A 16572-nucleotide genomic window follows, 5' to 3' on the forward strand; every position below is an offset into this window, starting at 1 on the left:
TTTAGTATTTTTCTGAGGTTTTATATTTTAATAATTTTTGAAATTATTTGCACAGAGTGAAAATTGGAGGAAAAAAAAACACCCACATTTTTACATTATTATGAATTTATTTTCGTTCTTAACTATTTATTAGGTAATACAAATAACTTTTCCAAATAATTTTAGCTGATTAGAATTCAATTATAAAAGCAAATGATTTTATTAAAAATATTTAAACTACACCTTTCAGTTTTACTAATGCAAATAGTGATGTTTATTTTCACCACATGCTTTGACACCAAAATTTATATTATTCTTTTTATAAAAAAATTCTGTTTTCTTCGTAGTTGTATTGTGTTACTTTGTTTCCCTTGTTTTTACAAAAAATAATTTATTAAAATTATTTCTGTTTCTAAAAGCAATTTTGATGAAATCATGTTTTCTCAGTTATGGGAAGGAAAAAAGTTATGTGAAGAAGAACGAAATAAGATTCTTAGTTTCAAAGAATGTGGTTTATCTTCTAAAGAAATTGCAAAACAATTAAGAGGTTCAAAAAGTGTTTTGAATTACATCTGGAAAACCTTGATTGTATAAACCCATGCTATGTATAAACGATCTGGCAGAAAACCGTTTCTATCCAATGAGTCAAAAAGAACCACAATGAATCGAGTCCATTCTCTACTCTAATCTTCTGTTCAGATTAAAAAGTAATTCCAGCTGTCTTGTTCGAATAGAACTGTGCGTAGTGTTCTTTTAAAATCTTCACTTGTAAAATATATCAAAATAAGAAAGCGCCCAAAACTAATAAAATTACCAATGATAAATCCTGTAGAATGGGGAAGGCACTATATAGTAATTGGAAATAAATAGATTGACGAAATGTTCACAGATAGAAAGAAATTTAATTTGGATGGACCTGACGGCTTCCGATAGTATTGGCATGCAGTATATCATGAAGGAACAGTATTTTCTAAAAGCCCATTTGGTTGCGGAAATGTTATTATTTGTTTGAACAACACCTATGGCCCTTTTGAAGGACATGCATTATTAGGACGACTCATTGCTGAAGGATATCAAGGAATGCTTTCTGAAAAAATTATGTCCAGAAATTCCTCTCATCACAAGATGGGCATGATATTTTCAAAATAATGCCTCTATTCATGTGTCATCTTCTACAAAGTCGTTGTTTCAAACAAATGAAATAAAATTATGGGACTGGTCATGAAAATGCCTTAATTTGAATCCTACGGAAAATCTGTGTGGCAAAAGGACTAGCCATATTTATCCAGGTGGGAGTTATTATGCGAATAAACATTATTTACAGCATTTGGACTCAGTGACATTTCGTTTGGTAGATATCATACTATAAAGGACAAATTTCGGCATAATTAACTGTTTTGTGAACCAAATTTGTAAGAGGCACTATTTTATTTTCTAATTTTCTTTCTGTGTCAAAGTTAAACATGAATAAAACTGTAATAATAATAAAAAAATGAAATATTATTCAAAATAACATCAAATATTGCATTTTTTTATTCTTATTATTTTAAAAATCATATTGCACTACATCAAATAAGTTATAATTTTCAAATGTTTTTTTTTTCAATTGCCTTATATTTTTTTCACAACTGTATTACCTTGCATTTTTGTTCAACATCCGTATTTCGAATTCGGTTGAGAAAAAATAATAGAAAGATCGATTTAACTTTTACAGTGAATAGTTACATTCTCGTATTATGATTAGATCACTTAGTATGAATCATAATACACACGGTTCTAATAAGTGTATTCATCTCTAACACATGAATATTCATCTCGAAAGATGTCGTCTTGCTAAATTGCATAAACGCCATTTTGAAAATAATAAGACATGAATGAAGCGACCAAAGTCCGTCCGAATGCGGCTAGTTTCCTTGGAAAAACGCGCATTTCGTTATCCTATTAGACTGGAACTTGTTAAAAATTCTTATATTATCTTACCATACGAGGTCTATTTTTAAACATTTTCTTTCAAATGAAAATTCATTTACTTGTTGGGCACTTTGGATCAAAACACCACGAGGTATGTGGGAAAAGGCACATGTTGCTATCTTATAATATAAAATAAGGGGACATAAATTTCATTTATAAGTGTATTTTCAACTGCAATGTCAGTTTTGCAAGCAGATTTCAAGTTTACTTTCAAATAGAAAGATTTTATCGAAATGTGCGATTTCGATCAGAAATCAGCAAGATATATTGGAAAATATACCATTTCTTTATCTTCAAATGCATCCTTCTGATTAGGCTGAAATTCGTTAAATATATGTAATAACCAACAAGATATAAAGTTATTTAAAGAAAAGAAAGTTATTACAAGAAAATACACTCGCCATTATTTTATCGTGTGTAAGACCTGTTAGGCTGTAGTTAGTTAAATATTCATATCGTTCAGAATATCAAGGTATGTTCCAAAAAATAAATCTATTGTTATTTTGCAATCTGTCAGCCAGATTAGATTAAAACTTGCTAAACATATGCATCTTAATCTCTCCCATATATGAAACTGATTTTAAAATCATCTTAAAGCTCCAAAAATAATCTTTTCAACCATATCAATGTTTAGTTATACAAATTGTTTTCTATTTTTAATGATATTTTTAGAAAATCCTTTTAATTATATTTTACAACAATTTATTCCTTAAAAAAATGGAAATAATAATTAGCCTACATGAGTAATTTATGAGTACGTAGGAAAAATGAGCTTTTATCAGTGCGTTTCCATCACTTTGACAAAAACTCGGAGTAAAAGTTTAAGTTAACACTTACTGCAAATTAAACTTAGGAAAGTGTAATATTCAATACGTATTTGTATGAAAAAGAATAAATAAAAAAATGTGATATTTATTGAGAAAGAACAAAAATGTATACAAGAAAACGTTTTCTGTGACATTTTAAAATAATTATATTATAATTTCAGTTTTATTTAAGGCATACGTAGTTTAATATATACAGGATAGTATTTCTAATCATTTCTAAAACTCTATTAATTAGCGTTCATTACTAATAAAAAATTTCCTAAATAAAATAAAAAATTATATTTTATATAGTTTGAAACAATAGATGTTTTGATGAATTGCGAATTTTAAATTATTTTTCAGATCCTCTATTCTGTAAGCCATACTTAATAAATTATTCTGGAGACACTAATATTTTAAAGAAAAAAGGTCCACCCTTTTACAATTAAAACTTATTGAATTATGGAAATTTAAATGGCTCTATTTTATAAAAATGTTCTATTTTAGACCTCTCTATCCACCATCTGGAGAAAAATACCCCATTCAGGACTTGGACTTTCTCCAAGATTGATTGTCTAAAATAATTATATTCAAAGCTTTATAGCTATACCAGCCTTGATCTCAAATAAAATGAAATTTTATTTCCAGTTTTTAAATTGAAGGTAAAAGTAAATTTTATGATGAATCAGAAAATTTTTTATTGAATAATTCTTGAAAATATTTCATAAATTATATAAAAATATTTTGTGGTACATATAAGATTACAATGCGGAAGGATTTGATTTTATGTCGTCACTTTAAAAAAAAACGTTTTGGTTTCAGTAAAAACGCTTTTGGGTTTATTGAAATTATATCGCTTCTTTTACAAATTCAAATTTAAATCTTATGGGGGACAGAAAATTAAAGCTATATATAGTACAATCTACCGAATGTTAAAAGTCTTCTATAATTATATGGGTTATATGATCATTAACTCATATATAAAACTGACTTTTAAAAATCAAGAAAAACAATTGAAGAATGAAAAGATTAAGAAGAACCGAACTTTGTTTCTGGATATCCTTTTACATGTCAAATGAAGAACAGGTTTCGTGCTACAAACGTAATGGTATAATTAAAGTGAAAATAATTTGATAAAAGTCCGGAAGCATTTAACCTATACTATAATACCAAAATCGCTTTATAATTATTGAAATATTTCTAAGCATTTGTTATTTAGAAGGAACAATCATCATTAAACTACTAAAATTTGAAAGAAATAAAAATACAGATTTTTAGAAACAATGACTTACGAACAAAATTAACTATAATTTACTTGTAATTCTACAAAACAAGAAATTTGAATTAAATAATGGATTGATGAATAAATTTATTTTGTCTTTATATATTAGTTTGGATTCATCCAGAAAAGAAGTTTCTAAATTTATTCATTTCAGTTAAATGACTAATAGTGTAGTAGCCATAAACTCAGACATAGTAAAAAACCCGAAAGACTTCACTTTATATTTGAAAATAAACTGCAAAATTGAGTAAATAATATTTTTTCTAAAAAACTGTTGGAAACTTGTTGAACTTTAATTTTTTTTCCCTCGGTCTTCATAATTATTTCTTATGCAAACATGAACTTGCTTGCAGGCTCCTTTTAATGGATGGCCAAAAAAAAATCATCCAATTAAAAGATTTTAATCAATCCTTAATACTTGAATTTAATTAAGTCCTCAAGCATATTTCTCGTATTTATTTTGGTGCAAAAATTCTACCTTTAAATTGAATTCATTTCTTCCCTTCCTATATTTTCAAATTGAATATAAAAGTGCAATAATTGAGTTAGACCGTATTTGGTTTTTTAATTGATTTCATCTCGGATTCCCATAGTTCTAACCTAAGTGCACCATGCTTAGCAGATTATTATGATATTTTTATTATATTATGCTATATGTGAAAAAATATTATTCGTTATCTTTCAGCTAGCGTGGAAAAAGATGTCGAGATAGGAATGTGCAATGCAAGATTAATTATCTGAATACGATACATTTCAGTTTAGAATGATTTTGAAGATTTTAAGGTGTGAAAAAGAAACCTATGCTTCTTGATCTGTTATCGAGTTTTTTATAAAAATGAATTCTTTTAATTATTTATTTTTCCTTTAAAGAATTGATAATCGGATATATTTTTTTTCAAATTAATAATACGTGAGAGTACTAGTACATCACCTAACGCAATTCTTTCCTGTTATCCAGACAGTAAGGGATAATTCAATAGACATTTAAGTTACCTTCTGTTTTCAATTACTACAAAAATTATGTAAATAAGAAACTTTAAATGAATCTTTTCATTTTTCTAGAAATGTTGCCATTTCATGCAATGTTATTAAAGTTATAATTTTTTATACATTTAAACTTCATTTCTGTGTTTTTTATATCTTTAAATTTCATTTGTTGCAATGAAGTTTCGTTTTCATATCTCCATTCATTTCCTTTTATATTACATTTGTATATTTTTGATTGAAATATGTTTTGTTATTATTTTCATAGAGTAATTATTAATTATTGGAATAATTTCAGTTAAATTTCGATTGCAAAACAGTATTGCTATTTCGTAATGACTTTGAGAAAATTTGATTTCAAGATTTCCTTATCATTATAAAAATAAAGTATGGGAAACATAAAAAAATAAAAATTAATAATAAAAATTAGGAGTAAAATTAATTTCTATTCCAAAAATTGTGTCTCAAATTAATTCTTTAGTCGAAATCTGAGAGTATGTTGGCTTAGGAAACAAATAAAGCTGTTCAGATAGCAATCATATGCTACATATTAATATTAGTTCAGCCGATTTTGATTGAGGAAATGTGTCCATTCCTCCGATCATATTAAAGCATGGCAAAGATCTTGCTTGGTTTTTTGCAGATAATTGATGAGATATGTTAATGAGAAGACAAACGTAGTCTTCTAGTTGAATCCTGGTACTTACCAGAGTTTAAAATAATGCTTAATTTGCGTTGGACGAATGGAACACAAAATACTGAAGTGGAAGAATAATGATGGAATCACTTTCAAAAAGGCATTTTCGTATGATACCGCTGGCTCATTATTGAGGTTCTCTGCAAGGTATTGAAGCGGTTACTTCAACAATTAAGAATGAAAATGAGTCTGGGGGGGATTTAAACGTAAAATGCATTCGATTCAGTCCCTGTATAAACAAACGTTTTCTGATATTATAAAGTTTTGTAATTATCAAAAATCTTGCATATAAGATAGGAACAAAAGCTAAAAATAGTCCTCAGGTTTTCTTTTTTAATGAGATTATGTAAAATTATTTATATAGGTACTTAGATAAATAATTAAACTTCAGGGAATATTGCGAAATTACTCATCAAACGCCTTTTACACAGAAGAAATTTAATTCTATAATTATGCGATGAGTATTTTTTTCTATCCTCATTTTATATAATAAACAACCATTTGCATATTGATTTACTAAGATAACGATGTAGATATGTGGTACTAAGTCCAACGGAAAGTATACCTGAAAGAGTCCACAATGAAGTTCTGTAATATCATTCGTCTTTGGCTTCTTCTCTTCACTCAAGATTAGCTAAATTTCCAAAGCTGCCATAACTGCCACCGCAATGTAAGACTTGAAGAAACTTTCACTATTAAGAGACGTTTTGTATTTCCAGAAGTCTTTTGCTTCTTTACGTCAATTTTGATTTGACTTTTAGATGAGAGACATCTTTTCACGTTACATCAGTGATTTATACTCAGAAAATGTTTTGTATAAAATGTGTCGAATTGAAATGGAAAGAAAATACTTGAAACAGAAAGCACAACAGTCTAATAACGAAAAAGTTTAATAAAACTGAAATAAGAAAAAGAGAGGAAATAAAATGTTGATTTTAAAAATGGATTAATGAAAGTGAACCGCAACGAAATCATATGATATTAATTATTTAAAATTCTAGAACTAATAGGAATGGATGTCCGAAATTCAGACAAAACTTATTTAAATGGCATCATCATAAGTAATAATAGGACGGTCTAAAGCATACATGGAAATTTAAATTCCTAATATTTATAAATTAATAAATTGGAAGCAACAGTTCCACCATTGTGCGCAGATAATAATCAGAATTCCCAGTCTTCCTTAAAATGCGGATTTAAATAAACGATTGTCGCCCTGGTAGTTTGTGGAAATTTAGGTAGAATCATCAGAGGACTTTCAACTAGGCAGATTTGGCAATTGTCTGGGGACGCTAGGCTGAGAAAGGGCCTCAAGCAGGTCGCTTAAAAACTTTCTTTTTAAAGTTTCCAAAAAAAAAAAGTTCGTAAGAATTACAAATTCTATGAATGATATATATTTTTTTGGATAGAATTAATGATTTATAAACCATCATTGATCAGGTTCCTATATGTTTCATTGTTTTCATTTAGTTATTTAAATATTTATAAAATTATTCACCTGTTTCTAGTATAATGTTGAAGAACCAGAAAAACTGATATAGCAGGTTGTATGAAAATAATGGAGGTGTCCAACCAATCAGCGTAACGCAATGTTGTCGACAGTGTTTGTATAAGACAACAGGTGTCTGAGGAGGCTGTTAAATCGATTCTTGCTGTTATAATGGCAGGTTATCAAGATTTAAGTAATTTTCAAAAGTGAATAATCGTCGGCACAAGTGAGATGGGACACAGCATTTCCGAAGTAGCGATGAAATTTAGATTTTTCCGCAAGACCATTTCAAGAGTGTACCGCGAATATTAGACTTCAGGAAAAACTTCAAATCTCCGACAGCGGTAAAGCCGGAAAAGACCTTTCCAGAATGGGATCATCGATCAGACATTCAACATTTCCTCAGATTGCTGAACAGTCTGTGGTATTGAATTCAGGCCCATCAACAAGTGTCAGCGTACGCACTGGGCAATGTAACCTAATTAATATGGGCTTTCGCAGCCGCAGACCATCTCGTGTACCATTTTTGACTCAGCAGGACAAAATTCTGTGCCTTGCCTGGGCTCGCCAAACCCGTCATTGGACTCTTAATGATTGGAAAAACGTTGTCTGGTCGCACGAGTCACGTTTTCAATTACATCGGGCCGATGGTCGTGTATGGGTACGTAGAAAATGCCCTGAATTCATGGATACCTGCTGCCTGCAAAGAACTATTCAAGCTGGTGGAGGCTCTGGGATGGTATGCGGCTTGTGCAGTTGGTATGAAATAGGACCGTTGAAAAGTCTAGACTCGTTCATGACAGATCAGCTGTACTTTAACATCCTTCCTGACCACCTGCATCCATTCATGTCCTGTGTACATTCCGAAAAATGTGGGCAATATCAACTGGATAATGGTCTACAGCAGCTACCGAGTGGCTTGAGGAGCACTCTTCTGAACCTTGTTCCCTTTCTTGGCCACCTAATTCCTCTGACATGAACATTATAGAACGTATATGGGATGTTTTGCAACATGCTGTCCTTAGGAGATCAGCACCACCTCGCACTCCCATGGCATTGTGGACTGCCCTGCAGGAATCATGATGCGAACTGTCTACAAAACATCTTCACAAATTAGTTGAATCTATGCCATGCGTGTTGGGACACTTCTGCGTATTTGTGGGGGCACTGCACGATATTAGATTGATATACCATTTTTTGGCACTTCAGTGTATATTAATTTAAATCTACAAACAAATCATTAGCTCACTAAAAAGTTTTGAAAGGTGATATTGAACACCCCACCTTATTAACCCTCAACATTATTCCTCTGACGACAATATTGGGTTGCATGCGAATTTCAGATCTAAAATGCATATGAATCTTTTCTTTTTTTCTTTATAATCGTGATGCAATTACTTAGATCAGCAACCAAAGAAGAGTAATTATGTGCTCAGTTAAACTCTGTGTATAATTGTTTTAATAAAAAATTATTTATATGTGTTTTAAAGCTTAAAGCATGCATGCAACCCTTTGTCACTTAGCGGCGTCATTGAAACACTAAGGGTGAAAAAGAAATTTCATTCAAACTTCATTCATAGATCAGTAACCAAAAATGAGTAATTTTGTGCTCAGTAAACTCTGTGTAAAATTGTTTTAATAAAAAAATTATTTATATGTGTTTTAAGGCTTAAAAGATGCAACCATGGGAGAAGCGGAAACACGATTGATTTTTCAAGGATACCTCATTCATGTCACCCCCGCCCTTCTTCAGGAAGATCCGATATGCGTACTCCTCCGTTTCTTATTACAGATACTTTTTATTGTAGGAGTCGCATTTTCTTCTGAAGAGATGTTTCCAAATTTGAAAATGAGCAGAAATTGAAGACCTTGTCTTTTCGTCTCTAAAGAATGATTTATTACTTTTCCGTTCAACAAGTAATAAAGTGTACAAATACAAAGTAACATTGTACAATATATGAAAGTTTTAGCATTTGGCTTAGATTTAACACGACTACCGACAAATTCGTAATGTCTTAATTACGAGTCTCTGATAAAATATTAGATAAATTTTCTAGTTATACTTTTCGAAGATTTACCAGTTTAGAGATTTGATTTTTCGTTCGATATGATAACTGTTTATTGAAATTCATCAAATGTGTCCGTTTCTTCTATTCATAGAAATATTCTTGTGAATTAGCCCGTTTAATTTCATATGGAAAGTCCACAAAATCGTTATTTTAATGAGAAAAATAGTAAAGAAATGCAATTGTTTGTCGAAAAGGGCTCCTATTAATTATTTCCTTTGAAACAGCATTTAGAAAACAAAGAAGGCTTAATCGCACGAATTTCTTTCATTTATTTTGATTTCAGATAGAAGTAATCTGTAATTAGAAAATTAATTACATAAATTAGTAAAAGTAAATATTCAGTAGTCCTCAAAATATGTTATTAACTTTAAGATCTATTTTGTTTATGCTTCGATGAGCTTGAACCTATGATTCACCGAACACCTGATACTAGGAATAATGTCTCTGCTTCTTCTTGCGTACAGCCGACCACCCCGCCACCACTGAACGTAGCAGTATCGACAGGATGGAATAATGTCTCTCTATTTCCCGTTTCGTATCAGCGTTCGGAAATAGAATTTGTCAGCTATCGTTGAAATGAAAGTCTTCGTCAAAAATAACACAAGATATTAATAAAGTTTCGCTCCTTTACACGAAAATATTATAGAAAGTATTAAATCAAGATTCAGGAAGAAGAAAAACAGAAAGTCAGTTTCATAAGGAGAAAATGATCGAAATGGAAACCAAAGCATGGAAGGAAAAATATACATTAATTTTTTAAGAATTGAACAAAGTTCAGTAATTTCCATGGGAAAAATAACACGCATATTTAATTTTATACATATGTCTTCAGACAATTTCCCTTTTAGTTTATTTCGGTGAGGCAAGAAAAGTAATTTGTAATTTTTTTTAACCATGGTAGTGATTTTAAAAACTAGAAGTACTTTTGTTGCATTTAATATTATAAGAAATTCCTCGAATGTAAAGGATTTAAAAATTTTTCTCTAACACGTATATGAAATTATTTTTTTTTCGTGATTACAAAACTGCATGACATACTTTTTTACAGTTTTTTTTTTTATTGATAATTATTAATGAAGTGAAAATTTAGCCCCTGGTACTATTTTTTAAGAAAAACTTTAAAATTAAATCGGTTTTTAGTTTCTGTGGAATATTTGCATGAATACAGATGAATCATTTTACAAAATATTATTTTTCTTAGTTTTATTAAAAATCTAACATAAAGTAATAAATGGTAATTTCATATAAATTCTGCGAGTAAACAAAAAGATACTTAAGCTGGACACTGCACTTTCTGATAATAGATTTTTAGATAATAGACAATAATAAAATTTTCAAGGCGTTGCGCTTCCTCAAAGCATGTCCTCCTTTTATTGTATCGATAGTACGTTGCTAACGAGTTTACTTTCTATGCTGAAGCAGTCCTTCAGAGGAAACGGAATTGGACATAAAATCATTCCATCTGAGTGCATGTCAAAATATGTGTATAATAATCTACTCATTCTACAAATTAGCCTTGGGGATAATCAAAATTGAAATAAAATTCACTGACGAATAAAGATTTTTGATGAAAATATAATGCTACAATTAATGATAATAATAAATAGAGGAAAATTTAAAATTTTTGAAATCTCATTACAATTAATGCAAGATACTATATTTTTAGGTTTTTATGATTTACATTATTATTCAATTGCGTTTTCTCATTCAAGACGCTTAAATTCTGACTATTTAAAAGAAAAAATGTTCATTATGCTCTTACTAATTAGAACATGTTTTTTATTGCTACATACTTTAAAAAACTAGAGTTACTAGAAATGCATGTATATTTAGATTGTTAGAATTGATAAGCCTATTTTTAATAACATTTTGATTATCATTTCTTTGGGATAGCTAAAATGAAATGAATTTCATTTTTATTCGATCTCTGTAACATTCATTGGCGAGCAATTCAAAAAGAATTTCCCTGCTTTTATTTCAAAGAAAATATGAAATGTAACATTAAAATATTAGAGCTAGAACTCCTTAATTATCATAATGAAACATTCACTCCTCCCATTTTTTGTTATAGATAAAATCGTGAAAATGTACTGAAAATGAAATGCTAACAAATATATTTCCATTGACATTTCATATAGATGAATTGGAATCATAAATTTTTAATATTCATTTTCATGCGTCTTGAAATAGAGTAATATATGCAGAATAATCCAACATTTTCTTACAGCCCGCTATCTCAAAGATTTATGAATCATTTTTTTTTTTGTTTTTTTAATAAGAAAAACAAATCATAATTCTAAGAAGAATTATAGAACTTCTAGATGCATGGTGATGAGGTCAAGTACACTCATGGACGATGAGAAATCGTGAATTATTTACGATGAAATATCAAAGCTGAGCTCCGTTGAAAGTTAACAATAGTTTTAGTCAAATTCATGATTTATGTGATCTCATCAGTTTTGATTTCTGTTAAAAACCTTTCCCTTTCGCTTCAATAAATATTTGTTTACTTTTAGAATTTTATAAAGACTACTTTTCAGACGCTAATAAACATGGATTACGTAGAAATGTATATTGCAATTAGAATCAGTATTAAATGCCTTTATAAACCCCTTGGATGTAAATTTCCGAGTACTTTTGCAAAAATATGACTCCAGTTTTATGGGACTTGAAATAAAACTTTTCGAAACCGAAGAACGGATATATGAACCTTTTTAAATAATTAGCTTTTTATAAACCGGTCATATTTCTTCAGAAAGATTAAATAAATATTGACACATTTAGGAGCTTCTTGAATGTCCGTTTTGAAAAACTGAAGTTTATCGCAAATAAAATAGAATTACTAAAGTTGTTTATTTTGAAATTGGAGATAAATCTCCATTAACGTTGTTGTTCTAACAATAAGAAATAAAATTTTAATAATAACAAATATATTTTTATTTCAAAATTTATTCATTTGTTTACACATCATTTATTCCATATAATTTTCCTCAAGTAAAAAATAAGTTTTATATGAAAGGATAATGCCTTTTAATATAATGCTCTGGAAAGATATTTTCATATTATTAAGTGCTACAACAAAAACTTTCTCCTTTATAATATGTGATTAATTCTATATATTAAGCACTTTAAAATAAATGCAATATAGATTCTTTATCATATTTAAATTATTTCTTATAAAGGCAATTCTTATTCAATGCGCTCCTAAAGCTTTTTTTCTTTAATCAATCAGTTTTCTTTCGTTTGATAATTGATCAATTTTCTTCTTGACAATGCATCATTCCTTTTATTTCCTTCTTTATTTATTTATTTATTATTAATTTTTTTTTTGATAATCGAGTATATTTTTTTTTTTCTTTTGAATTAAGCATACTTTATATAATAGCAGACAAATACCATTTGACTGAAGAATTCGAAACTATCACTTTGGCACCATTTTTACTTCTCAGAAGGGATAAAGAAAGAAAAGCACAATTCCGGAGTCATTTTGAGTAGTACTAATTTTTTTTATCCGGCTTTTATGTGTTCTTTTGTCAAACGGTTCTTTTTTTTTTTACAAATTATCCGCGGTAACAACTTTATAAATTCTGCTGAAAATGGATGATTACTGAAATAGTAAATAAGATGCTAACATCATCACCTTCATTTTTCATATCACCCCTCCCTTGGTCGAATCGACGACTCCTGGTGCATTAACGGCTACGAAATGAGTTAAGTATTTCAGAATGGACTGCAATCGAGTAAAGTCACATGATACTGAAGTCGTGTGACAAAAAAGAAAAAAAAAATTATCTGACCTTACCGCACGTTATATTACAAAATAACATCCTTTCCCCTGAGGAAAAAAGCAAATTAATTCTAACATTAATAAAATTTAAAAAAAAAATCGGATATACAGCGAATTAAAGAAGAAAGGTAAACAGTATATAACGGGCTGATATTAAAAACGCATCTTTTTTATGTAATAAAAGGAGAGTTTCAACATGAATATGACGCTAAGGCTCGCAAGGAAAGAAACATCTTTTACATGACTGGCAAGAAAACTATGTTTAGTAGAATGGTAATTTATTAAAATAAATTTTAAAAATAGTTGCATTTGAATCTGAAATTTGCGTTATTTTTTACTCACATAAAATGATATAGTCACACTTTGGAAGCTCTTTGTCCGTATTCGATTCCAGAATTATATCGATATAACGTAAATTAGATTTAAAGTTTGCACAAATATCTTCACTTTAAAACAAGCTCATTTAGTTTAAATCTTCTCTCGAACTTCCATTTGTTTGTTTTTGTGCTTCCTGCGTGGTTAAAAAATGTCTATTGTTTTTTTCCCTTGTAAATTTTTAAAATATATTTAATAAATCTTCTGCAATCTTCAAGTCATTTTTATTTAAATTAAAATGTCTTCATCGTAGTTTCGCATATTTTTTGTAAATAATTCTATTTACCCAAAGCAAGAAAAGATTGGATTAGAAATATAATGCCATGCATTTAAAAAGTAAAAAAAAGGGAATAAACTCTTTCGCGAAATTTTATAAATGAATTGATTTATGCAGTATTAAAAAAAGACGTTCCAAACAATGACTACTAAGATTACTTACAATTTTCAGAATGTGAATTTTTTTCATGAAAACCTAAATTTTCCATAGAGTTTTGTAGTTGTTACGAGCATTAGAGCAGCTGTTACGGAATTATCCCAGAAATAAAATTGGAAGACATACTATCAAACTTAACAAAAAGCCAACATTTTATGTTTTACAAGATCTCTCAAAATGGGAAACGCATAACATTTCAACATTTGAATTGAATCTTGACCTTGTTTTCACCTATCCGTGAATGATTAGATATTTATGAAGAATGTCTTCTCGAATCTCATCTGATAAGTTTATTTAAGGATAAGCGATTAAATGTGGCGATTTTAAGGCAGTCAACTATTTGAAAACTAGATTCTAAATTGGATATTAAAATTTATGTCACCATTGTTATTGTTACTGTGTGATAGATTAAGAAATATGCCTATTTCTTAAGGGCAATGTAGGCACTGTTCCTACAGATTTTCATGCATGCAGCCGTACCGATAGGCTCGTTGAGATTGAGACCGTTAAAATTTGCTAATTTTTATGCTCACCCAAAACAGTGTTAATAATATTTTCCTCTGAAACTTTGTACGAGGACTGTTTTATAAGGAATGATGTAAATGACAATAAATAAAGAAACATTAATTTAATATTGCATGTGTAAAACTAAGAGCAATATGTGAAATATAGAGGACTCCTGTATCCGGTTATTTCGTCATTATTGTAGTCTTGATTATAATCATTGTAGTCTTGATTATAATCATTATAATCATTGTTTGATTTTCGCCTTTGACAAAGATTGATATGACATACGACAAACACATTGGAATTTTTAAAAGTTGAGGACACTCATTTGAAGGGCCATTTAAGAAAATGGTTTCTAGCATGTGTTTGAAAACTGAGAAAGAAGTGGTATAAATGTATTATATGTAATGGGATGCATTTCGAGAAAGACCATCAAATTTTGAAGAACCAGTATCGGTACCTATTTTTTTTTATTAATCTGTAATCGTATTTTATTGAACAGCCAATGTGTATCGAGTGATAGTGCTTGTTTGTTCTGAAAGTTCAGGATAATGTGTCATTTGTCGGCTGAATAGAAAAGAGAAAAAGGCAGATATTATTGAAATTTTAGAAATTTACAATAACTTCCAAATCAAATTCCGTGAATTTCTCATTAAAATGTGTTTTCTTCTAGGCCATCATCTGACTCATAAATTTGTAATTTTAAAAATAAAAGAAATGTGAAGGATAAAAATTGCAGAAAAATACATTATAAACTAAATATTTTGAAAATTTCTACAAAATTCTTTTAATAATATCATAAAACACAAGACAGGCGTGCTTTGGAGGTATTTTACATAACCACGGTTTCATATAGATTTAAGATGATTGCTAAAGTCAAAAAAGAAAGCTTAATTTTTATCATAGCTTTCTAAGCTGCAGTTTTTAATCTAGAAAATATTTTCATTTTAATAAGAAAGCGTGGCCATTTTCTAAATAAATTAAAATGTGTGGCCATATACACATCGGGGTTATTAAATTATCATTTTTGTAGTTTTTACAATTGTATCGACTAAACACAGGAAAACAATCGATAGGTCCATATTACAACATTCATCCTTATTTTATTGCTTAAATAGCTCTCTAAAGTCCTTAAATAAATTCTTATAAATAGTAAAAAATTACGAATATCTGATATGTTAGAGAATGAGTTTACACAAAATATGGTTCATTTGATGAATTTATTTAATTCCTTAAAACTCAATTGATGAACAAAATTGCATAGCTAAATATTACTGTATAATATTCGAATTTTTATATGAGGATTCCTTACTTCTATAAATCTTAGAATAGAAAATCTTTATGTTACAAAAATTGACAGAGGAATTTAAACTAGACCACTTTTTAAAAAGGGATATCTCGGTCGTTTGGTTACCAAATATTTGAACAAAGAACTTCATTAAAATCAAAGCAAACGAAAAAAGTAATCCATTCGATTTTCCAAACCGAACTCTCTTTGAAATCGGATCGTGTTTTTCACCCTTTTTTTCTGTATGGGGGAACACGAACTTCAATTCTCATCTATCCATTGTAAATTTGTGAGGTTAACCTCTTTGACTCAATATTTGGTTTGAAATAAAAACAAATACCAAAGCGACTGCTTGATTAGTTACTTTGTGTACATTTTTTATTCATCAAACGAATAACATCGCCATAAAAATTAAATTATAATAAATGCTTAAGCGTTTGTGGCTGGAAGTACAGAACGGAATCAAACTGTTTATGATGTGTTGCTGCAGGTGAAAGTAAAAAAATAAATAGCAGCAAGTAATTCAATTGCAAGGTCGCTATTAGTAGAATATTCAGAAACATGTTGTACAGTTCATATTAAAATAAAGTCGCGTTATATTCATCATATTTTACCATACATGCACTAACTTCCAGAATATTCCAATAATAACAAACTTGAAGCGAATGCTGCAATATATCTATCATAAACTGTAGCATATAACAATGCAAAACAATAATCTGTTTGATGTGAATTTGTATAACGCGACTGAAAAATTATCAAATTTTTTAAAAACTTTTTACACAGTACATAAACAAACCGTGCAAGATAAATTTAAAATTTTCCTAACTATTTCTAATTAAAACTGTTTTTAACACAGCAAATTCATAATAACTGTTCCGTGTACATGAAGAATGAAATTGGCA

The sequence above is a fragment of the Argiope bruennichi genome, chromosome 9 (genome assembly GCF_947563725.1).
Source record: "Argiope bruennichi chromosome 9, qqArgBrue1.1, whole genome shotgun sequence".
NCBI lineage: Eukaryota > Metazoa > Arthropoda > Arachnida > Araneae > Araneidae > Argiope > Argiope bruennichi.